The sequence below is a fragment of the Cheilinus undulatus genome, linkage group 20 (genome assembly GCF_018320785.1).
Source record: "Cheilinus undulatus linkage group 20, ASM1832078v1, whole genome shotgun sequence".
In the NCBI taxonomy this organism is placed as follows: domain Eukaryota; kingdom Metazoa; phylum Chordata; class Actinopteri; order Labriformes; family Labridae; genus Cheilinus; species Cheilinus undulatus.
In genome coordinates this window covers 41,203,807-41,230,238 of record NC_054884.1, presented here as the reverse complement: position 1 = coordinate 41,230,238, position 26,432 = coordinate 41,203,807, and the positions used below count along the sequence as shown (strand labels likewise).

Sequence of the window (26,432 nt, the reverse complement as noted above, 5' to 3'; positions counted from 1 at the left end):
TCATTTAAAACCTCCTCATCTTTATTATCTTCAGAAATCACATAGAAAAACAAAAAGATACATACGACGTATAAAAATGGTCCCAACACAGTTCAATATCTGAAAATCAATTATAAAAATAAAAGTTTTCAGTAACTCCAAAAGAATAAATTACCTCATAAATGTACAGACTTTGTGACGGTGAGTTGATCAGTGCATAAAGACCTGTGAGCTGAAATCTGATTCTTCTGAGGAGTCTGACACTGAAAATTTTCAACCAAAGGTGAGTTTTTATATTTCAGTGCTAGCCGCTGTGAGCAGAAACCCCGGCAGGACAGTCACCCTTTAGCGGGGGAATTAACGTTTGTGTGGGAAAGTCTTTGGCTTTTCTATCATTAAACAGAGAAAGTCATCTCAGAGACAACTAGGGATGCAACAGATAATATACGAGTCTTTTTCTGAGCAATATTCACACAAATAGAGAAATCTGGAGGTTTGGTTTGTTAGCCGAGTCTCCTGGATGTGAGGAGAGTCCAGCTTACAGCCTAAAGATGGAGTTGGTTGACTTTAAGGCGCACTAACAACTCTCAGCATGGCGAGCACGTTATGACCACAAAGCTGACATCCCCACTCACAGCTGCGCCGCCTCTCTGCCATAACGAATAAAAAGGCCAAAACATGACGGACCTTTCACAGAAACCAAACACTGATATCAAAATATCAACACAAATATTTACAGCGGTCCTCTTTCCACAGGAGAGCAGGACGACTTTCGATCTCGCCTCGGTGCACGGGTAAAATCAGGCACAGTAACACGGTAGCAGCAGACCGAGCGGCGAGCGGACACGATCCACGTGTTTCTCTGCGTCTCCGGTTCGTGTTTAAAATGTCCAGTCAGACGTCTGCGGGCGTCCCGTGCACTCTGAAGCGGTACAGACACGTGTACTCCTCGTGACCCCAGTTTGAGAGCACGTGGACCTCGATGATCTGGAACGCCTCATCGCTCTCCTCCTATTCAGAAAAACAGAGGAAGTGGCGGCTGGAACGACAAAGACTACATACTGGAACGTTTCAGTACTCACGGAAACAGGATACGTCTGCAGAGATTCACCGTCGTCGTCGTACGTGTACGTTCCCAGCAGCTTCCCTCTCTCCTGGCCTTCATCGTCCAGACCCTGAAGACGACAAACGAACATCGTTAAACCGAAGTCAGCTTCTCTCTGCCATCAGCCTCCATCTTTCTCTCTCTTACATAGACGCTGAAGTCTTTGGGGGCGCTGCGCAGCGTCCCGCTCGGCGCCAGCGCTTTGGGAATGTGTTCCAGGGAGAAGGCGGTGGGGACAATCCTCATAGAGAGCCGGATCACCAGGAAGCCTGTGGAGCCTTTGAAAGCCCAGCAGTTTCCCGGGTGGACGTCAGGCTAAAGGATGAGACGAAAGAGACAAGAGAGCATGACCGCTGACTGTCCTCTGTTGGTGACTTTTGGAAAAGTGGGTGGAACTGGCGAGAATTGAGGGAAACCCTCGCTTCTTGCCAGTTCCACCCACTTCTCCCAAAAGTCACCAATCATGTTTGTTTTCTGCTTAGATTGAAGAGTGTCTTACCTGGATGACGACCCGTGGAGACTGAGAGAAATACCAAAGAGGAATCCCGAACAGACTGAGCAGAGCGGCCTTTGTCTCGTACGTCTGAGAGCAGCGAGTGCTCAGGATGCTGCCCCCTGCAGGACGGCAAGAGGTCAGACGTGTTACAGCCACTTCCTGTTATCTGTGTAGCTCAGTGATACTCAACGTGTGTCTCTTTTATGTCTCAATTTTAAATATTATTCGCCCAGAAAACCTGAAAGGGAAACTTTTTTGGCCTTTTTCACAATTTTCCACCACTTTTCACCCATTAGAGCTACCTTTTGCTATTATATATCTCTTGTTTCCTGTTTTTGCCCATTATTGCCATTTCTTTTGGCAAATTATTTCCACTTTTATCCAATTTTTGCCACTTCTATTCTTTTTTTTTCCATTTTTTTGCTACTTCTCCCCCATTGGAGCTTCCTTTTCCCATTTTGCCACTCCTTTTTGCAACAAAAAAAAATTGCCACTCTTTCCAATTTTTCCCCTTTTTTGCCACTTTTTGACCTTTTGCCATTAAATATAACATGTTTCCTATTTTTTTGCCCATTTTTGCAATTAATTCTTTCCACTTTTTTGCCATTTTCACCACTTTTTGCCATTTAAGCTAACTTTTACCATTAAATTCCACTTGTTTCTGCCTTTATCACAATTTTTTGCCCATTTTTGCCACTTCTTTTTGCCACTATTATCCTATTTTTGCCCTTTTACATAATTTTTGGCCCATTTATGCTATTAAATGGCACTTGTTTCCTATTTTTTTACCCATTTTTGCAGCTTATTTTTCCAACTTTTTTTGTTTTTTACACTTTTTAGCCCCTTTTTTGCCATTAAATTACACTTATTTTCTATTTTTTTTGGCCATTTTTGTCATTAAATAGCATTTGTTTTCTTGTTTTTGTTGCACAAGTTTGCAGCTTATTTTTCCCACTTTTTTTCCTATTTTTGATCTTTTTCACCACTTTTCACCCATTTTTTGCCATTAAATTACACTTATTTTCTATTTTTGGCCCATTTTTGCCACTTTTTCCCATTTTTGCCCTTTTGCACCACTTTACACCAATTTAACCTACCTTTAATTACATACCACTTGTTTCCTATTTTTTTGCCCATTTTTGCCACTCTTGACAGCTTTTTGCCCATTTTAGTCAATTTCCACTCATTTGATGTCAAATTTTTGCCACTTTTGGACCATCTTTGTCATCTTTACCTCTTTTTATTGTCATTTCTCACCCATTTTTGCTATTTTCCAAACCTTTTCCCACTTTTCTCCCCATTTTCGCCCCTTTTCACACATTTTTTGCTGCTTTTTGCCCATTTTTGCCACCTTTATTCTATTTTTAATGCTACTTAAGCCTTTTTTTCCACTTTACAACACTTAGATTGTGGCAAAGGTATTTTTCAACAGTTTGGCTCTTTGGTTGAGTAACACTGCTCTAACTAGTTTAAATCAGTCAGCGATGCCAGGCGGGCTGGTCTGACATCCAAAGATTAAAACATCTCTGACCTCCAGACTCCAGAGCATAGTCGGCCAGGCCGGTTCTGTCGTGAGAAAACAGACGCAGCGCGTTCGTCACGATCGCATTCACGTCCTGGAGAGAATAGAGAGGTTCAAGAATCACCAGGAGGAAACTTAAAAATCAGACATCTTTTCATTCTAATATTCAAGGATTTCAAATTTATGAAGAGAGGAGGGAATTTGACCTGTTTAATCCTCATCCTACAGACTCTTTCTTCAGAATAAACTAGATACAAATGCAATTTCAGCCGAAATTGTGTGGGGATGCTGAGAGCTGAACTGTGGAAGAACTGCTGAATAGCTGAAAAGCTAAATAATAGCTGTAAATAGCATATAAAAACACTGAAAACAGCATTAAAAAAATCTCTAAAAATAACGTTAAATAGCTATATAGCGTAAAAACAGCTAAAAATAGCATAAATCCCTGAAAATAGCATAAAAATAGCTGAAAATAGCATACAAATAGAATAAATAGCTAAAAGGCATAAAGATAGCTTAAAAGCATAAAAATGGTTGAAAATTGCATAAAAGCTGAAGAGTGCAATACCTAATTAGTGAAAAATGTAAAAAAAAAAAAAATTTAAAGAGAGCCATTTAGAATTTTGTCTCAAAATTTACACTTCAGCACATTGTTTTATAATATTGTTCAGATGAGCGCTTTTTAAAAAACGATAATCTAAAGCCACTTGTATGTGCTGATGCGTGACGTGTGTGTCTGAATGACTCCCAGGTTGCTATGGTGATTGAAGCCTGTATGACATCATAGCTGTCAGTCACAGCTGAGATCAAAGCTAATTAGTCACACCTGTGAAAGCCTCTGTAAAAGCAGCTCAGAAAACTGAGTTGAGTGGCCAGAACATGCACTCAAAGTCAATTTAAGCTGTACTTGTGAGACCTAGCAGAAATCCAAAGATATCGTGAGAATCAGCAGAAGTTGCTGAACGCGATGATATATATTGTATGTGTGGGAAGCGAAAAATCACGCTTCAAGAGCAAGTTAAAAAAGTGGTTCCGAAGGGATGCCGGTCACACTTTGAAGCTTACTGTGCCAAAACCATTGATACTTTTGACCTCAAGTCTTTTTTGTGAGCAAGAGGAGAAGTGTGGCTACATTTTGTTGTTTATATTATAACCGTGGACCAGATATTTTTTTCAGGAGAGCAGTTTGTTTGGGAAGTTCTGCCTCTATTTCACACAGCTTCTGTGCTCTAAGTGTGACATCATCACTCTAAGGCTCTTCATTTACCTCCATTGTAAACGTCTGAGAGAGCTCAAATATTCATGAAGTTTGATCAGTGATAATAAGAAATCTGTAAAAGATATCAATAATGTGAATCAGTCCCAAATAGCTGAAAAGTTTGTCTATGTTTTAAAGCAAAAATGAAGTCTGTATGTGGAAGAGAGCTAAAGTTGTAAGCCTTAGAAGATGAAACAGTTTTAGAGGATTTAAGGAGCTGGCCCATCTGAAATAATGTTATTTTAGTTCTAGAAAAAGCAAAATAGTTAAAAAAAAAAAAGCATAAATAGAATAAGAAAGTATTATAAATAGCTAAAAAGAGCTGAAGAGTATGATAGTAGAACAGTGGCAATAGCCCAAGAAATGCCAAAGTTATGAGGAGTTGTAAAAAGTGCAATTTAAAAAAAAAACAAAAAAACATTCATTTGAATGGGAAAAATTTCACAGAAATTTTAAATATTTCAAACATTTTTAAAGTTATAAATAAGAAAAGTCATAGCCATCATGCCCCATCATGAGCTGAATAGAACGATTTCAGAATGATGAGTAGAGCTCAAAGAGTGAAAGAGCAGATAGGGTCTAAAAAACGTACAGAAAAACAAAATGGCCGACGCGAATATAAATAGTGTGGATGCTTACTCAGCATCCCCACTAATAAACCCAACTTAACCCACCTCCTTGGTGACGGCGGCCCCAGCAGCCCCAGCGACGTCCACAACGCTCTCTCTGAGCCTGTCAGCGCTGTGGCGCTGCTCCAGCTGCAGGCTGATGTTCTGCAGGATGCTGTGCTCCAGAGACGCCAGCGCCCCCTGCAGGTCGACCCCGCTCACATACCGCTGGGAGAGCCACTGCAGGAGGGAGTCAGGGAGGTCTGCAGAGGCTCCGCCCCTCAATGCCAGCCCGTTACCGTAGAGCAGAGTATGGACCTCTTCACGGACCTGAGAGGAAACCTGAGCAGAAAGCTGAGAGACAGCAGATCCCAGATCAGTTTCCTGTTCTTATTTAAAACCTCAATAACAGATTTATACTCATTCTTATTTAAAACCCTGTCTAATAACAGTGTCTCTCACTGTTGCTTATCCATCTAAAACCCTTTAATAACAGATTTATACAAGCTGAGAGACCCTCCACGTCCCGCTTCACATCCTCTAGAGCCGCCTCCAATTCTTATTTAAACCTCTGCCAATAACAGGCATTTATGGGACTGCCTTATTTAAAACACCTTTAAGACACAGGATAAAGTCATCCAACGACTGAGAGGTTCAAAGACATGCCAAGAGGAAAAGTGACAGGGTTTCATTCTGGACAGGAACTAAAAGAGGACTATGAGTTTATTCCTGCTCAAATTTAATAACAGATTTATACTCAGCTTATTTAAAACCCTTTAATAACAGATTTATACTCATTCTTATTTAAAACCCTTTAATAACAGATTTATACTAGAATTGGTCTTAAAACCTTTAATAACAGATTTATTCATTCTTATTTAAAGGACCCTTTAAGTGAGAGAGGGGTGTGCTATCTGGAAGTGCAACAAAAACTTCACTCTACTTCGATTAAAACCCTTTAATGACCACAGATTTATACTCATTCTTATTTAAAACCCTTTAATAACAGATTTATCTTTATTCTTATTTAAAACCCTTTAAGGTAACAGGTCTTGGTCTATAAAGGTCATTATAAAGGTCATGGTCTGATTAAAGGTCATTCGATTTAAAGGTCATGGTCTAATAACAGATTTATGGTCTGAGGTAAAGGTCTTATTTAAAACCCTTTAATAACAGATTTATCTAATGATAAGGTTACCTGATTAATTTAAGGAGATTCAGATTTATAGCTTTATTCTTATTTAAAACCCTTTAATAACAGATTTATACTCTTTATTCTTATTTAAAACCCTTTAATAACAGATTTATACTCATTATTCTTATTTAAAACCCTTTAATAACAGATTTATACTCATTATTCTTATTTAAAACCCTTTAATAACAGATTTATACTCATTATTCTTATTTAAAACCCTTTAATAACAGATTTATACTCTTTATTCTTATTTAAAACCCTTTAATAACAGATTTATACTCTTTATTCTTATTTAAAACCCTTTAATAACAGATTTATACTCTTTATTCTTATTTAAAACCCTTTAATAACAGATTTATACTCATTATTCTTATTTAAAACCCTTTAATAACAGATTTATACTCTTTATTCTTATTTAAAACCCTTTAATAACAGATTTATACTCTTTATTCTTATTTAAAACCCTTTAATAACAGATTTATACTCTTTATTCTTATTTAAAACCCTTTAATAACAGATTTATACTCATTATTCTTATTTAAACCCCTTTAATAACAGATTTATACTCTTTATTCTTATTTAAAACCCTTTAATAACAGATTTATACTCATTCTTATTTAAAACTCTTTAATAACAGATTTATACTCATTATTCTTATTTAAAACCCTTTAATAACAGATTTATACTCTTTATTCTTATTTAAAACCCTTTAATAACAGATTTATACTCATTCTTATTTAAAACCCTTTAATAACAGATTTATACTCTTTATTCTTATTTAAAACCCTTTAATAACAGATTTATACTCTTTATTCTTATTTAAAACCCTTTAATAACAGATTTATACTCATTCTTATTTAAAACCCTTTAATAACAGATTTATACTCTTTATTCTTATTTAAAACCCTTTAATAACAGATTTATACTCTTTATTCTTATTTAAAACCCTTTAATAACAGATTTATACTCTTTATTCTTATTTAAAACCCTTTAATAACAGATTTATACTCTTTATTCTTATTTAAAACCCTTTAATAACAGATTTATACTCTTTATTCTTATTTAAAACCCTTTAATAACAGATTTATACTCATTCTTATTTAAAACTCTTTAATAACAGATTTATACTCTTTATTCTTATTTAAAACCCTTTAATAACAGATTTATACTCTTTATTCTTATTTAAAACCCTTTAATAACAGATTTATACTCATTATTCTTATTTAAAACCCTTTAATAACAGATTTATACTCATTATTCTTATTTAAAACCCTTTAATAACAGATTTATACTCTTTATTCTTATTTAAAACCCTTTAATAACAGATTTATACTCATTATTCTTATTTAAAACCCTTTAATAACAGATTTATACTCATTCTTATTTAAAACCCTTTAATAACAGATTTATACTCTTTATTCTTATTTAAAACCCTTTAATAACAGATTTATACTCTTTATTCTTATTTAAAACCCTTTAATAACAGATTTATACTCTTTATTCTTATTTAAAACCCTTTAATAACAGATTTATATTCATTCTTATTTAAAACCCTTTAATAACAGATTTATACTCTTTATTCTTATTTAAAACCCTTTAATAACAGATTTATATTCATTCTTATTTAAAACCCTTTAATAACAGATTTATACTCATTATTCTTATTTAAAACCCTTTAATAACAGATTTATACTCTTTATTCTTATTTAAAACCCTTTAATAACAGATTTATACTCATTATTCTTATTTAAAACCCTTTAATAACAGATTTATACTCTTTATTCTTATTTAAAACCCTTTAATAACAGATTTATACTCTTTATTCTTATTTAAAACCCTTTAATAACAGATTTATACTCATTATTCTTATTTAAAACCCTTTAATAACAGATTTATACTCTTTATTCTTATTTAAAACCCTTTAATAACAGATTTATACTCATTCTTATTTAAAACTCTTTAATAACAGATTTATACTCTTTATTCTTATTTAAAACTCTTTAATAACAGATTTATACTCTTTATTCTTATTTAAAACCCTTTAATAACAGATTTATACTCATTCTTATTTAAAACTCTTTAATAACAGATTTATACTCTTTATTCTTATTTAAAACTCTTTAATAACAGATTTATACTCTTTATTCTTATTTAAAACCCTTTAATAACAGATTTATACTCTTTATTCTTATTTAAAACCCTTTAATAACAGATTTATACTCTTTATTCTTATTTAAAACCCTTTAATAACAGATTTATACTCATTATTCTTATTTAAAACCCTTTAATAACAGATTTATACTCATTATTCTTATTTAAAACCCTTTAATAACAGATTTATACTCATTATTCTTATTTAAAACCCTTTAATAACAGATTTATACTCATTATTCTTATTTAAAACCCTTTAATAACAGATTTATACTCTTTATTCTTATTTAAAACCCTTTAATAACAGATTTATACTCATTATTCTTATTTAAAACCCTTTAATAACAGATTTATACTCTTTATTCTTATTTAAAACCCTTTAATAACAGATTTATACTCTTTATTCTTATTTAAAACCCTTTAATAACAGATTTATACTCTTTATTCTTATTTAAAACCCTTTAATAACAGATTTATACTCTTTATTCTTATTTAAAACCCTTTAATAACAGATTTATACTCTTTATTCTTATTTAAAACCCTTTAATAACAGATTTATACTCTTTATTCTTATTTAAAACCCTTTAATAACAGATTTATACTCTTTATTCTTATTTAAAACCCTTTAATAACAGATTTATACTCTTTATTCTTATTTAAAACCCTTTAATAACAGATTTATACTCATTATTCTTATTTAAAACCCTTTAATAACAGATTTATACTCTTTATTCTTATTTAAAACCCTTTAATAACAGATTTATACTCTTTATTCTTATTTAAAACCCTTTAATAACAGATTTATATTCATTCTTATTTAAAACCCTTTAATAACAGATTTATACTCTTTATTCTTATTTAAAACCCTTTAATAACAGATTTATATTCATTCTTATTTAAAACCCTTTAATAACAGATTTATACTCTTTATTCTTATTTAAAACCCTTTAATAACAGATTTATACTCTTTATTCTTATTTAAAACCCTTTAATAACAGATTTATACTCTTTATTCTTATTTAAAACCCTTTAATAACAGATTTATATTCATTCTTATTTAAAACCCTTTAATAACAGATTTATACTCATTCTTATTTAAAACCCTTTAATAACAGATTTATACTCATTCTTATTTAAAACTCTTTAATAACAGATTTATACTCTTTATTCTTATTTAAAACCCTTTAATAACAGATTTATACTCTTTATTCTTATTTAAAACCCTTTAATAACAGATTTATATTCATTCTTATTTAAAACCCTTTAATAACAGATTTATACTCTTTATTCTTATTTAAAACCCTTTAATAACAGATTTATATTCATTCTTATTTAAAACCCTTTAATAACAGATTTATACTCATTCTTATTTAAAACTCTTTAATAACAGATTTATACTCTTTATTCTTATTTAAAACCCTTTAATAACAGATTTATACTCTTTATTCTTATTTAAAACCCTTTAATAACAGATTTATATTCATTCTTATTTAAAACCCTTTAATAACAGATTTATACTCTTTATTCTTATTTAAAACCCTTTAATAACAGATTTATATTCATTCTTATTTAAAACCCTTTAATAACAGATTTATACTCTTTATTCTTATTTAAAACCCTTTAATAACAGATTTATATTCATTCTTATTTAAAACCCTTTAATAACAGATTTATACTCTTTATTCTTATTTAAAACCCTTTAATAACAGATTTATACTCATTCTTATTTAAAACTCTTTAATAACAGATTTATACTCTTTATTCTTATTTAAAACCCTTTAATAACAGATTTATACTCTTTATTCTTATTTAAAACCCTTTAATAACAGATTTATACTCATTATTCTTATTTAAAACCCTTTAATAACAGATTTATACTCATTCTTATTTAAAACCCTTTAATAACAGATTTATACTCTTTATTCTTATTTAAAACCCTTTAATAACAGATTTATACTCATTATTCTTATTTAAAACCCTTTAATAACAGATTTATACTCTTTATTCTTATTTAAAACCCTTTAATAACAGATTTATACTCATTATTCTTATTTAAAACCCTTTAATAACAGATTTATACTCATTATTCTTATTTAAAACCCTTTAATAACAGATTTATACTCTTTATTCTTATTTAAAACCCTTTAATAACAGATTTATATTCATTCTTATTTAAAACCCTTTAATAACAGATTTATACTCTTTATTCTTATTTAAAACCCTTTAATAACAGATTTATATTCATTCTTATTTAAAACCCTTTAATAACAGATTTATACTCATTATTCTTATTTAAAACCCTTTAATAACAGATTTATACTCTTTATTCTTATTTAAAACCCTTTAATAACAGATTTATATTCATTCTTATTTAAAACCCTTTAATAACAGATTTATACTCATTCTTATTTAAAACTCTTTAATAACAGATTTATACTCTTTATTCTTATTTAAAACCCTTTAATAACAGATTTATACTCTTTATTCTTATTTAAAACCCTTTAATAACAGATTTATATTCATTCTTATTTAAAACCCTTTAATAACAGATTTATACTCTTTATTCTTATTTAAAACCCTTTAATAACAGATTTATATTCATTCTTATTTAAAACCCTTTAATAACAGATTTATACTCTTTATTCTTATTTAAAACCCTTTAATAACAGATTTATACTATTTATTCTTATTTAAAACCCTTTAATAACAGATTTATATTCATTCTTATTTAAAACCCTTTAATAACAGATTTATACTCTTTATTCTTATTTAAAACCCTTTAATAACAGATTTATACTCTTTATTCTTATTTAAAACCCTTTAATAACAGATTTATATTCATTCTTATTTAAAACCCTTTAATAACAGATTTATACTCTTTATTCTTATTTAAAACCCTTTAATAACAGATTTATATTCATTCTTATTTAAAACCCTTTAATAACAGATTTATACTCTTTATTCTTATTTAAAACCCTTTAATAACAGATTTATATTCATTCTTATTTAAAACCCTTTAATAACAGATTTATACTCTTTATTCTTATTTAAAACCCTTTAATAACAGATTTATACTCTTTATTCTTATTTAAAACCCTTTAATAACAGATTTATATTCATTCTTATTTAAAACCCTTTAATAACAGATTTATACTCTTTATTCTTATTTAAAACCCTTTAATAACAGATTTATACTCTTTATTCTTATTTAAAACCCTTTAATAACAGATTTATATTCATTCTTATTTAAAACCCTTTAATAACAGATTTATACTCTTTATTCTTATTTAAAACCCTTTAATAACAGATTTATACTCATTCTTATTTAAAACTCTTTAATAACAGATTTATACTCTTTATTCTTATTTAAAACCCTTTAATAACAGATTTATACTCTTTATTCTTATTTAAAACCCTTTAATAACAGATTTATACTCTTTATTCTTATTTAAAACCCTTTAATAACAGATTTATACTCTTTATTCTTATTTAAAACCCTTTAATAACAGATTTATATTCATTCTTATTTAAAACCCTTTAATAACAGATTTATACTCTTTATTCTTATTTAAAACCCTTTAATAACAGATTTATATTCATTCTTATTTAAAACCCTTTAATAACAGATTTATACTCTTTATTCTTATTTAAAACCCTTTAATAACAGATTTATATTCATTCTTATTTAAAACCCTTTAATAACAGATTTATACTCTTTATTCTTATTTAAAACCCTTTAATAACAGATTTATACTCATTATTCTTATTCATCTATAACTGAAATGCAACATCTTCAGATGTGAATGTAAAGGAGCAGAAATAAGAATCCACTTATACCAACGCTTATACACGCACTAAAGATCTGAAGTTAAGCGTCAGATTCTAAATCCTGATCTAAGCACCAAACCGTCACCACGGCACACAGAGACTAATCTGAACCTCTGAGACCTGAGCTTCTGTTTGGGATGATCTGGACCTCACACGTCTGAAAGCTCAGCCTCGACTCTGAACAGAAAGTAAAAATTAAGTCCAATATGATCACGATCAAGTTTCTGTGAAAGTTCTGAAAAACAGTTTTTTTTTAAGTATCCATAAAAACCCTCTTAACTTCTTTAAATACTTAATGAAACTTAATGAAAAAGCCTAAATATTAAAGAAAAAATCCTCCAAAGTTCTATTTACATGCCTGAAAAATTCTCAAAAGTAAACACGAAATTATATTCCCTAAGGTTCCACGAAAAATGATGGAAAATTCCCCCCAAAACACCAATAAATTACTTTGAAAATCCTACTAAATTCCACAATTTTCAAAGGATAATGCACTTCCCACTTCCCATTCAAATTCCAAAAATTGAAAAATAGATGTCCCAAGGATCCATGAGCATACCTAAAAATTTCAAAGTAAAATTTCGACAAATAATTTAAATAAAATTTCTCCAAAGTTACAAAAACTAACCCTACAAACTACACTCCAGGCAACATGAATGATAAAATAATACTTGATTTTTTTTCTCTTCTTCTTAGATCTGGATGAATTTGGACAAATATTTATGTAGGTGTATATGAATTTAAACTTTACTTCCTTTTATTTTTCTTTTCTTTTTTACTTTCTTTCTTTGTATATAATTCAAATGTGATGCAAAAAGTTAAAAAAAAAATCCCCCTGTTTTTATGACATAACTATCTCATGAAAACAGATTTTTTAAAATTTATTTTTCTGTTTATGAGATACCATCTCATAAAAACAGGAAATTTATTTATTTTTGAATTTCCTGTTTCCTGATATTTATGTCATAAAAACAGGATTTTTTTCTTTTTTGTTTTCAAGTGAATGCAATATGCCACCGTAAAAATGAATAAATAAAAAGCATAAAAAAATTACAAATAAATTTCCTAAATTAACCCAAAATGATTAAAATTTAAGAAAAAAAAATGCACTTCCACTAAAGCTCTAAAAATATACAATATACATATAAGATATACTCCCTGAATAAACATTAAAAAAATTAAATCAAATTCTCCAAATATTTCAAATGAACAATTTAAACTTAAATGGGCATTACAGACAGTTTTCATTTTGATAGTAAAAGTAAAATTTAAATTTAATAGCAGAAATTGCTGATATTTTGATGTAAAGCCAGAAAGTAAAGTCCTCATATGTGCGCAGAGCGTCTTAGGAGGTTAAAGATTTAGTCCGTAGATTTATTGCTCTGAAATATCTGCATTAGTTTAAACAGAGAACATTCCTCTGTTGAGTTTTTTCAGTAAACAGACCCTGTCTCTCTCATCAGCCTCCACTGTGAGTGCCTGCGAGTGCCTGTATAGCTCTGCCCCCTCAGTCTGCAGTGCATGCTGGGTATAATTGCTCTAATGTTTGTTAGGTACCTGAGTTCTTGCAGCCAGACTCTGCAGCTTCCTCTCCAGCTCATCCAGACGAGTCGACTCGCTCTGCTGCTGCAACAAGTCCTCCTGACGAGTCTACGAGACACAAACATGAAGAAACTCAGACTCCCAGCATGCTTTGGGACTGACTCTAAGGAATCAGCCCTGAAGTTTCAGGTTAGAAGACTCTTTAACAGACTACTGGAGTTAAAGCTTCATTTCAGCGTGTTTTTGAACTTTTGATCCATTAGGATGAACTAAAGAGAATTCAGTTGTGTAGATCAGAATTGTAGGCGTCTCACCTGCTCCCTGCTCCGCCTCTCCTCCTCCACTCGCGTCCTGATTGGCTGCAGCTGCGTCTCCATCAGCTCACTCAGCCACCTCTTCTCCTCGTCTCCGTCCCTCCGCCCGGAGACCGTCTGCTGCTGCAGGTCTGCGTACAGACGGAGAACCTCTTTGTGTCTCTGCTCCGCACGCCGCCCGCCGGCCTCCACCCGCTCCCACAGCGCCGTAAGACTCCGCTCCAGACGGACGAGACGCTCAGACTCTTCCGCCGCCGCCAAGCCTGACTGCGAACAGAAACTTAGACATCACACTTCTGATTAAAGAGACACGTGATTTATACGGCAGATGGCTGAGAGTTTTAGAGATTTTATCAGTAATTTAAGAATTCTTGGGTGAAAAATGTCACAAAAACATGAAAAATATCCATCAGATTAAAAAAGGCTGCTTTCAGGTGCCTCACAACAGAAGAACTTTAAGGAAATTATTAAAAGAAATGCAAATTAAAGGCAGAATTTGGCATAAATTGGTTAAAGTGGCCAAAAACTGGCTAAAAGTGGCAAAAAGGCAAGAAAAATGGTGAAAAGCAGTTTAAAGGTGGCAAAAATGGGTTGAAAAAGTGGTGAAGATTGGTTACTGAGTGGCAAAAATGTTAAAAGAAGAAAAAAAAGCCATAAAAATGCTCCAGAATGAGGGAACTGTTGGACAGGATGCTAACACCAATGCTACTGATCCAACACATATGACTGTCAGGCTCCTTTCCTCATATCTGTTTTTAAGAGGTGAGTTTATGTATTTGTTTTATGAGGTCAGTCGCCTTTCTCTCACCTCTTCCCTCTCAGCATCAGCAGGAGGAGGCTGACTGTGGACCGGCTCCTCGTAAGTCTGCTCCTCCGCCCTCTGGTCCACAGCGCCCTCTGCTGGTGGGCTCTGTGGGTAACTGGAGCTGTAGATGGAGGACAGGATGGGGGCGTCGGGGAGAACGGAGCTCCACTCTGTGAGCTTCACGGCTGGAAGACAGGAGTGCAGACTGGCTGGACCAAACCAACACAGACCTGGAGGGGGGAGGAGATGTGTGAGGAAACAGCAGGCATGAAGGGAGCTCTGATACTGGCCTGAGGAAATACTGAAGTGTTTTTAAATAATTTTATTTACTTAAGGAACAGAGCCATCAGACCTTCTATGAGAAAAGTCATCGCCCCCTTTTCTTAAATCCTAAATTCTTTGTTCACAACGCTGAAGAAGACCAAAACACATCTGTTTGGACTTCTGTCTCACCTAAAATAAAACTGCTAAAAGGACTTACACTAGTCAAATAAACTGGAGTCAAACATGTTTAGGCATGACACAGACCGCCTAATGTGAGTGCGCCCCAGTATTTAATAAACCAGATCTTTGATCAGCCATGAAACACAGAGACAAAAGCCGTTTTAACGCAGAGATTCTGCAATAAAGGTGAAAAGGAATCCCCGTCTCTGTTCTGCAACGAGCAATTCACACAAAGGTGTAACAGAGCCACGCACGCCCACGCTTACACACACACCCCAGCGTCCCGTAATCAGATGGCAGCCGCTGCCCATGCTGCTGCTTCTTATGAAACTCAAAACTCTGGATTTCTCAGTTCAAATTTTCCAAATGAACTACGGGGAAAATAACATTCATTTTGATCGATTAGATCCAATAGACTTTTTTTCCTCCATGTTTCTGAGTTGGACATCCGACTTTAAGCAGGGTCACAGCGCATGTATTTACGTCAGAGGTCGGAAACTTCAGAGTACCGAGCTCACTTGAACACATCGTGGCACTTTTCAGACGCTGCTGTGAGCAGAGATGTGTCTGCTCTCTCCTCTCCTGTACAGAGTGTGATCAGCTCTCTAACCTCAGTCTCTCCAGTTAATCCACATTATTCTTTGTTTTATCCCGCTGTTGTTTTCTCCGATTAAATGCGGCTCGATTAATCCGCGCTGGTTTTTAAATCTCCCATTTATGGAGACAGCAGCGCACACTCGACGTCGCGGGATGCCGTGACATCCTTTCACACTCGTTGCGGAAAAGTTTGTTACGGCTCTGATACTACCTCTCGATCCGGATCAGAGGTGGGACGTGATCGACCCCCCATTGCGGAACGGTGGCTTTCATGCAGAACGGCGTTGCGGAACGAAGGCGTAACAGACACGGAAAAGAGAGGCAGTGTGAAAGTAGCTAAAGCGGGCATGAACCTACTGAAGAGGAGCAGCAGAGGGAGGAGCAGCACGAGGAGTTGGAGAAACCTGCAGAAAGGAAAACAAAAATCATCTTTCAGGTTGTTTATAGATGCTTAGCAGGAAAAAATAATCTAACTCAAGCCTGAACTTTGAATAAACTACCGTTCACAACACTAATGTTCATTTTTCTTAAATGTACAGTACCGAGAGTCTCTCAATCACAACATCAACCCAACTCAGCCCTGCTGATTACCTTACAGGCCGTTGTTTTAAAGAATACAGACGTTTCAGGGCAAAAATTCTGCTACAAAGCAACAAAAATCTCGACAATAACTTTAATTTGTGTGGTTGGGGCGTGGAAAACATGCAGATGTTGCTGGCAATCCTGGCAAAGTTTGACAGGTACAACGTTTAGCCCTCTTATTCTGAAAGCAGAGAAGTGTTGAGCTTTGCCGTAAGGACACTTTGACGGCTTTGAGCTGAGGACTTTTGTCTCCATGAACACTGAAGTTACATTTAAACACGGATGATATTATCAACAGGGTCGTAGTTCAGGATTTAGGGTCCCCAGAAAGAATACTACACAGGGCTCCCCTTAGCAGCTAGCTAAGCAAAAAATGTTGCATCTTTTTTTACTAATATTTATGCATTTTGATACATTTTTCAAGCATAATTTCCCTATTTCTGAGCAATATTTTTACTATGGTTAAATTAAATTTACTTGCATTATTTTCTAGTACTGGACCACACTATTTAGACATTTTTAAGAGAGGGCCCCCCCAGAATTGTACTTTACTCTATTTGATACAAATTTCAGTCTGTTGACCCATTCATTTAGCCACTTTAGATTCAATAACTACACTAATTATTAAAAAAAAATAAAAAATAAAAACACACTTTTCATTGTAGGCTTACTGAAGCCCATTTCTGCATCTCAAAAAAAAAAAGTGGAAGTAAGGAAATAAAAAAAAGAATCATAGGTCATAATTTTTGGATAAAATCAAAATTATTAGATAAAAAGCCAGTTATGTGATAAAAAGTCAATCAGTCAATTATTCATTTTTATCTCATAATTATGAATTTTAAATGTGAAAGTACAGCAATTCTTGACAAAAGAAATCCTAAGTTATTATTATGAGAGAAAAAGTCAAAATTATGAGTTAAAAAGACAAAAGTATGACATAAAAGTCAAAGTTATAATTATTAGATAAAAAGTAAGTTATGTGATAAAAAGTCATTCTGTCAATTATGTATTTTTATCTCATAATTATGAATTTTTAAATGTGAAGGTACAGTAATTCTTGACAAAAAATCCTAAGTCATTTTTATGAGAGAAAAAGACAAAAGTATGGGAGACAAGTCAAAATAATAAAAGTCATAATTGTAAGATAAAAAGTCAAAATTTTGAGGTGAAATGTCATAATTATGAGATAAAAAGTTAAAATTATGAGAAGAAAACAGTAATTATATGAAAAAATAAAAAAATATGAGAAGTCATTCAGTCAATTATGATTTTTTCTTGGAATTTTCATCTCCTAATTTTATCTCATAATTAAGAATTTTTAACTCATAATTTTAACTTTTTCTTATAATAATGACTTTTTATCTCGTAATAATGACTTAAGATTTTTTTTTCAAGAATTGCCGTACTTTCACATTTTTGCTTTTTTATTTGGCATAAATGGGCTTCCATACTGGCATCTCAAAGGCTCCTCCCTACTGTGGGCCCTGGAAATCAGTAGCCCCCCCCGTGCTACGCCCATGATTATAAATAAAAAACCATCTCCACAGTGTAAAACAAGCTCTGCAGAGCAGGAGAAGTGGAGGAAAATCTCCCTGTCAGACACTCCTGATGCCTCGTCATCTCCCTCTCTCCTTGTTCTTCATCTCAATGAGAGAAAAAAGGAGCACGGCGACGAGGAAAATGCTGCCAGGAGATTAAGCACAATGATTCTGTCACTGGAGCTCGCTTGCATTACATATAATTCAATGTTGGGGATAAACTTAATGATTTAAAACGACCGCATTAAAACAAACAGTGCACATTTCTTTAGCAAAGACTCATATTCAATAGTAACCATCCACATTTATCCGCTCTAAAAACACCAAAATATTCTCATAAATGTGTGACAGGCAGGTTTTTAATGTGCAGAGAGGACATCAGTCTGATTTAAAGGCTGAAGCTGCTTTTACCAACAGTTTGTTAAAAATCAAGCATCAATAGAAACAGAAACAGTCAGTAGTAAGGCACCCTCGCAGAAAACAGTAAAGAGTGGGAAAACTGACAGCATGCTTTGAATAAGTAAAAGTAGCGCCATCTGGTGGATAAATATAAAAATTATAAATTGAAGGCTAGTAGTCCAAAATGAAATCTTTACATAAAGGAATGCATGAGTCTATGTGGCGATAACTGTAGGATCAAAGATGTCATTTCAAACGTTTTCAATGGGACATTTTTGGTCCTGAGGAGCAAGTGAGTCGGTTTTTGTGTAGCTTAGCTATTTTAGGCTAATTTAAGAAACTGAGACCATTTCTTTAAAATGAATATCCTCTGTCAAATCAAGCTTCATCTACTCATCACAGCCAGAATGGCTTAAATAAAAACATGGAATGGCACAAACGTCCCCAGGATCTCTAATGGGTTAATGAACAATCTAACTTGCCTGTTTAGAGGGAGGCTGGTGTTCATGTGGCGCCATCGTCTGCTGAGCCACGAGTAAACATCAGCAGCTGATTTACCTAAAAACACACAAAAACACAAGCTTTAAATAACCGCACATTTATTTTGACCAGAGGACCCGGCAGAAACACGTCAGCAGGCGGCAGAGAAAGAGGAGAGGGAAAAAGACGGCTATGATGGTTAGAAGGAGAGGTTACCCACTACAGCTGAAGAAACAGCAGGGAAAATAAAACTAGCTAACAAAACCCGGAGAGCTTCGGCACCAGCATGCTGCAACACAAGCAGAGACCAGGAACCAATCAGGAGAGTTTCCATCAAACGCACACAGGGCGGGACGGCATTAACCTGCAGCGCGTCCAGCGCTCACAGAAGCACAAAAGACGCTTTTGGTGAGAGGCCAGAGGAGCGAGGCGGCTCTGAGAGTCAGCTGGAGGAGAGACGATGCTAGGGAGGTAGAGAGGAGCCAGGGTGAGAAGACTGATCAGTAACAGGAGGAGGAAGAAGTAAAATGATCAGATGACTGAATTTTATCTGATTTAATGTCCTCTTTATAAAATGTTAAATGGTTCAGGACTAAGACATTTTTCAGTCCAACTCTGAGGGTTTCTGGCACATTTACAGCCTCTGTTCTATCAAAACACTGGAACCTGATAGCAATAATGTGTATTTAAGGTGTGCTGATTCTGATTACTGAACAGAAGAAGAACAGCACTTGAGTCAAGGAAGACCTGCCAAAATAAAAGTGGGCTGTTCACATTTTAAGCGATCACTTGACGGGTCATCGGATATTGGGCCATTTGATTAGCTGACCATTGCTGCTTGAAGTGATTAGTCAACTAGACACCGTCTATTACAGTGTTAATTTTGTCACCTAAAACTATGACTAAAACTATTTGTCGACAGCCTTTTATTCCATGACAAAAACTAGACCAAAACTAACAAAAATAGATCTATGATGACTAAAACTGACAAAAACTGAGTTTAGTTCTTGTCAAGATGATTAACAGTAGACTAAAATGTAATGCAGTTTTTGTCAGACATTCAAAATCTGTGATATTTGTCCACTGTTGGTAAATCTGTCAAAAAACAATGCATCTGTATCTGTGCAGAGAACACACTGCCATGATTTGGTACGGGATTTAGGCAAGAGAATAAATGCTTGCAATAAATGTGAGGACGTTTTATGGACTAAAACTAGACCAAAATGTCTTGAGTTTACGTCGACTAAAACTAGATTAAAACTAAAAAGGGTAGAAATGACTAAAAAGTGACTAAAACTAAAAGACATTTCATTTAGAGACTAAATCTGAAATGAAAATGAACACTGGTCTGTTGGGACACTTGGCCGACTGCCCCTCACCACTTAAAACAGTTAGCCAACTAGGCATCAGCTGTTGGGACGCTTGGTTGACTTGGCATTGACGGTTCTACTGATTAGTCGTATAGTCACAGCCCGCTAGGCCGTTCTGTTGGCTACCCACCATCGCTTGAAAAAAGGAGATTATTCGACCACACATTGGCTGTTAGATACAGACGGATCCACTCTCCAACCACAGTCGCCATGTCCCCGTTATTACAGACATCAAACCTGGAGAGGGAAAAACTCCCAGTTTTACCCGTTTACAGAGCTGCACGTTAAGTATAGTGGCAGGAGAGAGTGATGTTCTGATCATAACGCTAGACTCAGATGAAGCCGTTCTCTGTCACTCATCTCTCTGCTATGCTAATGTTTACATCGGTTCAGCCTTGCATGGGTTCAACAGCACAAGCACAAAGTCAAACCACTGAGGCTTGTGTGGCAAAAATCAATTCTGTGGCAGGAATTTTACCGGTGACAGTACTGATACCAGTTTACCGCCCACCACTAAGGGACAATGGCAACCTCAGGTTATGACCTGAGTGTACCTTGATTATCCCACTCTCCACTCGGTTTGTGCTGTAAATATTTGGATAACTTCTGAACATAACTGACATTTTGTGCATTTCAAAGGTTGATAATCAACCTTGTGCATTTCAAGAACATAATCAAAGCTAAATCTAATAAAACATTGATCCCTGCAAAAGTCTGTGCCAAAGTGGACTGGATGGGGCGGTGTCATGTGACTACTTCTTTTTGGAGTTTCCAGACCGGCTACATGGCCTGTGTCACGTGACTACATGGTCAGTCGTGTTTTTAACAGGGGTACATTAATAGAGAGAGAATTGCAAGGAAAAAACTAAATAACCGACACGGCAGGTTTACGACAGTTGTTGTAAATGTCAGTTTTGATTATTTTCTGATTAACTGAGTCGGTCTTTGACACCAACTCTCCCAGCAGACTCAGGCCTGGTTGCAAAGTGAGCTCTGATCTGGGCGCCTGATGTGAAAGCACCTGTAGGTTGTTGTTGAGTTTTTTAAAGTGGACATGTGTTAGAAAACTGTGAGGAGAGTTTTTGAACCTGTGAAGACAGCAGCGCTCCAAACCAGCCCACACAAACATGAAGCCACTGAAGACCACGAAGAGGGAGCCGGGGAGACGGCCCCGACCTCTGAGCGCTGTTTCTCCTTACAGTCGTCACCTGTTGGTGTCAGCAGGGCAGGTGTGTGTTTAACTGAGCGTCACGAGGAGGGAACAGGTCAACAGGAGAGGACGACAAACAATCTGAGGGTTTAAATGTCGGCTAGAATATTCTACAGCGAGTTCAGGGAGACTGTGCTAGAAAAAAACAACAATCTGCAACACTGGGGTGTAGAATTCTCCATGCAAAGAAACAATTATTGCATTATCTGGAGAAAAAAACAGCTGCAAATCATGCACACAATGCAACTGACAAAAACCAGATCAATATGGCTCAGAAAACAAAAACAGCATAAATCCTCTGTACGACTGATCAAACCTGCAACACTACATACAAAACATTAGAATACCATGAAAAAACACGTCCAGATATTTTAGATTCATCTCATCTAAAGTGAAGAAGTTTAAGACTTTTTATTTAATAAGTACAAGTAGTGCCATCTGGTGGACAGATATAAAAATCATAAATTGAAGGCCAGTAGTCCAAAATGAAATTTTCACATAAAGAAATGCATGAGTCTATGTGAAGATAACTGTACGATCAAAAATGTCATTTTCAAAGGTTTTCAATAGGACATTTTTGGTCCTGTAGCTTAGCTATTTTAGGCTAATTCAAGGAACTGAGAACATTTCTTTAAAATGAATATCCTCTGTCAAATCAGAGCTTCATCCATTCATCACAGCCAGAATGGCTTTAATAAAAACATGGAATGGCACAAACGTCCCCAGGATCTCTAAAGGGTTAATGAACAATCTACAGCAGTGGTTTTCAAAGTGTGAGGCAGGCCTCCCCTGGGGGGCGCCACAGAGCTTCAGGGGAACTGGGAACCATAAACCAGAAAAATGTGATTTGCTTTGCTAACCTCTGCTGTGCATGGAGCTAAATGGATAAACTTATAGTTACTGAAAGGACTGTGCTATAGAGCGGTGTTACTCAACCAAAGAGCCACATGACTGAAAATACACAATCTAAGAGGTGAAAAGAGGCAAAACAGCTTGAAGTAGCAATAAAAACAGGTTAAAGGTGGCAAAAATGGTCAAAAAGCAGTAAAAGATGGGTGGAAATGGGGAGGGAAAGTGCAAAAACGGTCAGAAAGTAGCAAAAATATGTGAGAAGTGACAAAAAAATGAGTGGAAAGTGACTAAAAATGGGCAAAAATCAGTCAAGAGTGGCAAAAATGGGCAAAAAAAGAGGAAACAAGTGGTATGTCATGGCAAAGGGTTGTTTAAATGGGCATAAAGTGGCAAAAACTGGTAAAAAAAGAAAAAAAGGGCAAAAAATGGGATAAAAGTGGCAAAAAGACGTTGCAAATATGAGCAAAAAAACTGGGATAAAAAGGGATATAAAATGATGAGGGGTAGCTTAAATGGACAAAAAGGTTAAAAAGGGCAAAATGGGATAAAAGTGGAAAAAATGGGGAAAAAGAAGCACAAAGAAGTGGTAAAATGGCCCAAAAAATGAAAAAGGGGTATTTAATGGCATTATAACTGAGTAAGAGGGAAAGGCAGATGTTTAAGGACATTTGCAAACCAAAATATCCAAAATATGAATGTCAAAAATGTTTAAATATCAGACATAAATGTTTGAAATGTTGTTAATTTGAATCCTTTTTGTGGGTGGGGGTCCACCGAATGGATCACTCTCACACACTCACTGAAAAGCCCTGATCTAAAGCGACTGATCAAACCTGCTCACAGGTCATAGAAATAAAAAAATGCACCCTCTAAAAATATTACAATATTGTGGAAAAGTCTAACTTGCAAAGGTTCACTGAGCCTTTATTCCCTCACTCTGGATCATACAACCATAATCATGGGGAAGAGTTGACAAATGTCCTCTATGACCCCGTAGAGCAGAAATGTCAAACTCAATCACAGCAGGGGCCCAATTCTGAATTTAGGTCCAACCTGAGGGCTGAACAGGGTCAACATTTAACCATTAACTGTCAACCTCACTCTCACCAGCAATGAATTATGGGAGAAAAACACCTTAGCACTGATGATAAACGATTCTGAGATTAAAACAGTAAATGTGGGAAGTTTAAAGGCTCAAAATCTGAGATAAAAATTTAAACTTATGAGCTCAAAAGGCATTTAAAGTCAAAATCATGATTTTAAAAGGCAAATATACAAAAAAAGAAAGGTTAAATCATATTTTTAAAACGTGAAAACGTGAAATATAAATATGAAATCATGAGTTTTAAAAGTCAAAATATGAGATAAACTTCCAAATCATTAGTTAAAAATGTCACAAGCAGAGAAAAAATAAATAAATTTTGACTTTTACAGGTCAAAATTTTACTAAAAATTTAAAATTGAGGATTCAAAAGGCCAAATAATGAGATAAGAGTCAAAGCAAGGAGCTAAAAGAGTCAAAACATGAGAAAAATAAATCAAAATCAAAATCGGGAGTTTAAAGGCTCAAAATCTTAGATAAAAATTCAAGATAGAGGGTTTTAAAAAGGTAAAAAAAAAAACAAGATAAAAAGTCAAATGTGAATTGAGAAGGTCAAAATATGAAATAAAAAGTCACAACTACAACTTTGCGTGATAACTGAGATGAAAAATCCAGAATTTAAAATGAAAACAGAACTTTATTTTCCCACATTCCTGACTTTTTATCTAATTATTTTTCTTTTCTTTATGACAGAATAAGGATATTTTAGATCATCAGGGTTAGGTTTACATGTTTAAACTGAAGGAAATCTGCAGATCAGCGGGCTAGTTATTATGAAAATATGATATAATCTGGTGGGCCAGGTACAACTGTACCACAGGCCGGATTTAGCCCCTGGACCTTGAGTTTGACACCCCTGCCATAGTGGATCTCTGGATGATGGGAGACACCAGACCAGCTGAAGGCTGCTATGAGAGAACCCAGGCTTCAGAACCCCCCAGCAGGACCACGGACTGACCGGCTCCATGATACGAGCAGAGACGCAGGAATTCATGAGGAAGGAGCTCAGACCAAGCACCGAGAGATAAATGAGCAGAAACCTCCAGATGGTAGACATCTCTGTATGATATTCTAATTTTCTGAGCACCGGTACAACCCCAACAGTAAGGAGCTGTAGATAGAGGGCTTCTGTTTCCACAGTGAAACACCTTCAGCTGAACGCTATGCTGCAGGATGAACAGAGTGTGTTTTACTTTACTCACACAGGGATCCGTTGGGGTGACCCTCCTCCTGGTTGGCGCTGCTCTCCCTCAGACTCATGACTCGGCAGTGACTCGATCGGACTGGAAGAGAGAACAAACTGTCAGAGACGTGAGCAGATCTACTCCTGATCAGCTGAGAGAGGACACCCAGGGAGGGAGGGAGAGATTTGCATTTTACCAAGGTAACAGCCAAAGTGGAGAGGTGCAGCACATTTGTTTGGTTGGAGAAAAAACCACGACAGGTGAGCAGAGAGAGGTCAGCTAATCTAAACAGGCTCATAATGAGAGTCAAATTAAAATCACAGCAGAGAAATGAGACCGCGTTCACCCTCAGATCCAGTCTAACTCACTTTAAAAGGAGTGAGAGGGGTGAGACACGTCTGTCTGTGTTAGGAGAGAGGTGTGAACCTCTGTGGAGGAAGAATGTGATTCAACAGCTGAAACAAAGAGAATAGTTAGAGAAGCGTGCATGTAGCCTCGTTACTGGAGTGTTTGTTAGCACCAGCGTGCACAGAGACGTCCCCACAGCGTGCACAAACACTCAGTACCTCTGTGGACCGCGTCATCAGTCCGTGAGAGCTTTAACGCCAACCCCCGACACACCTGCCAGGTGAGAGTCAGCACAGACAGGCAGCAGGCTGCAGCTCTCCTCACATACAGCACGGACCAGTCCAAGAACAGCTGCAGCACATCTGGAACAGTCAGACTTTAGTCAACATGATGATAGTGAGCAGAAAACCCGGGACACCTCTGTGTGAGTTCAACGTGACGACCAACCGAAAGATGCAGATTTATACAAAACATGTGGGGAGAGACAGAGACAGAGCTGTAGACTTTAGAGAGGAAAGCCCAGAGGCCTGGTCCACACCAAGGTCAGCATCTCTGAACACAGAGCACTTACTCTGCAGCATGGCTGCTGAACACACGAACAGCGCCCTCTAAAGGAGAACTGCTTCAAGGGGAAGGATGAAAAAAACTCTGTTTAGGTGAGGAAAAAGACATTTATGCCCAGCTATTAGGTCCCCAACATCCCCAGCTTCACCAACATTCCATCCTCTGCCCTGAGGATAATGCAGTCTTTAGATTAGAGAACATTCCATCCTTGCCTTTGAACATTATTTCATCCTTTAAAGGTTAAACATTCCATCCTTGCCTTTGAACATTATTTCATCCTTTAGAGGTTAAACATTCCATCCTTGCCTTTGAACATTATTTCATCCTTAAAGGTTAAACATTCCATCCTTGCCTTTGAAGATTATTTCATCCTTTAGAGGTTAAACATTCCATCCTTGCCTTTGAACATTATTTCATCCTTTAAAGGTTAAACATTCCATCCTTGCCTTTGAACATTATTTTGACCCCTAAAGGTTAAACATTCCATCCTTGCCTTTGAACATTATTTCATCCTTTAAAGGTTAAACATTCCACCCATGCCTTTGAGGAATAATTCATCCTTTAAAGGTTAAACATTCCATCCTTGCCTTTGAACATTATTTCATCCTTTAAAGGTTAAACATTCCATCCTTGCCTTTGAACATTATTTCATCCTTTAAAGGTTAAACATTCCATCCTTGCCTTTGAACATTATTTTGACCCCTAAAGGTTAAACATTCCATCCTTGCCTTTGAACATTATTTCATCCTTTAAAGGTTAAACATTCCACCCATGCCTTTGAGGAATAATTCATCCTTTAATTTTTAAACATTCCTTCCTTGCCTTTGAGGATTATAATATTCTTTTAAATGGAGTAAAAAAATCTCTATTTCAAAAACACCTGCCTTTGTGGACTCAGCCTGAATGTAGAGAGAAAGTCAACAGGACAGGAAGTTCTCCCAATGTTTGGGTGAATTTTC

The 26,432-nt window shown here is 35.1% G+C and overlaps 1 pseudogene; it reads right to left on the bottom strand.

The window, feature by feature from the left end:
- The window catches only part of LOC121528807, a 44,196-nt pseudogene continuing 17,764 nt past the window's right edge, over positions 1-26,432 (bottom strand).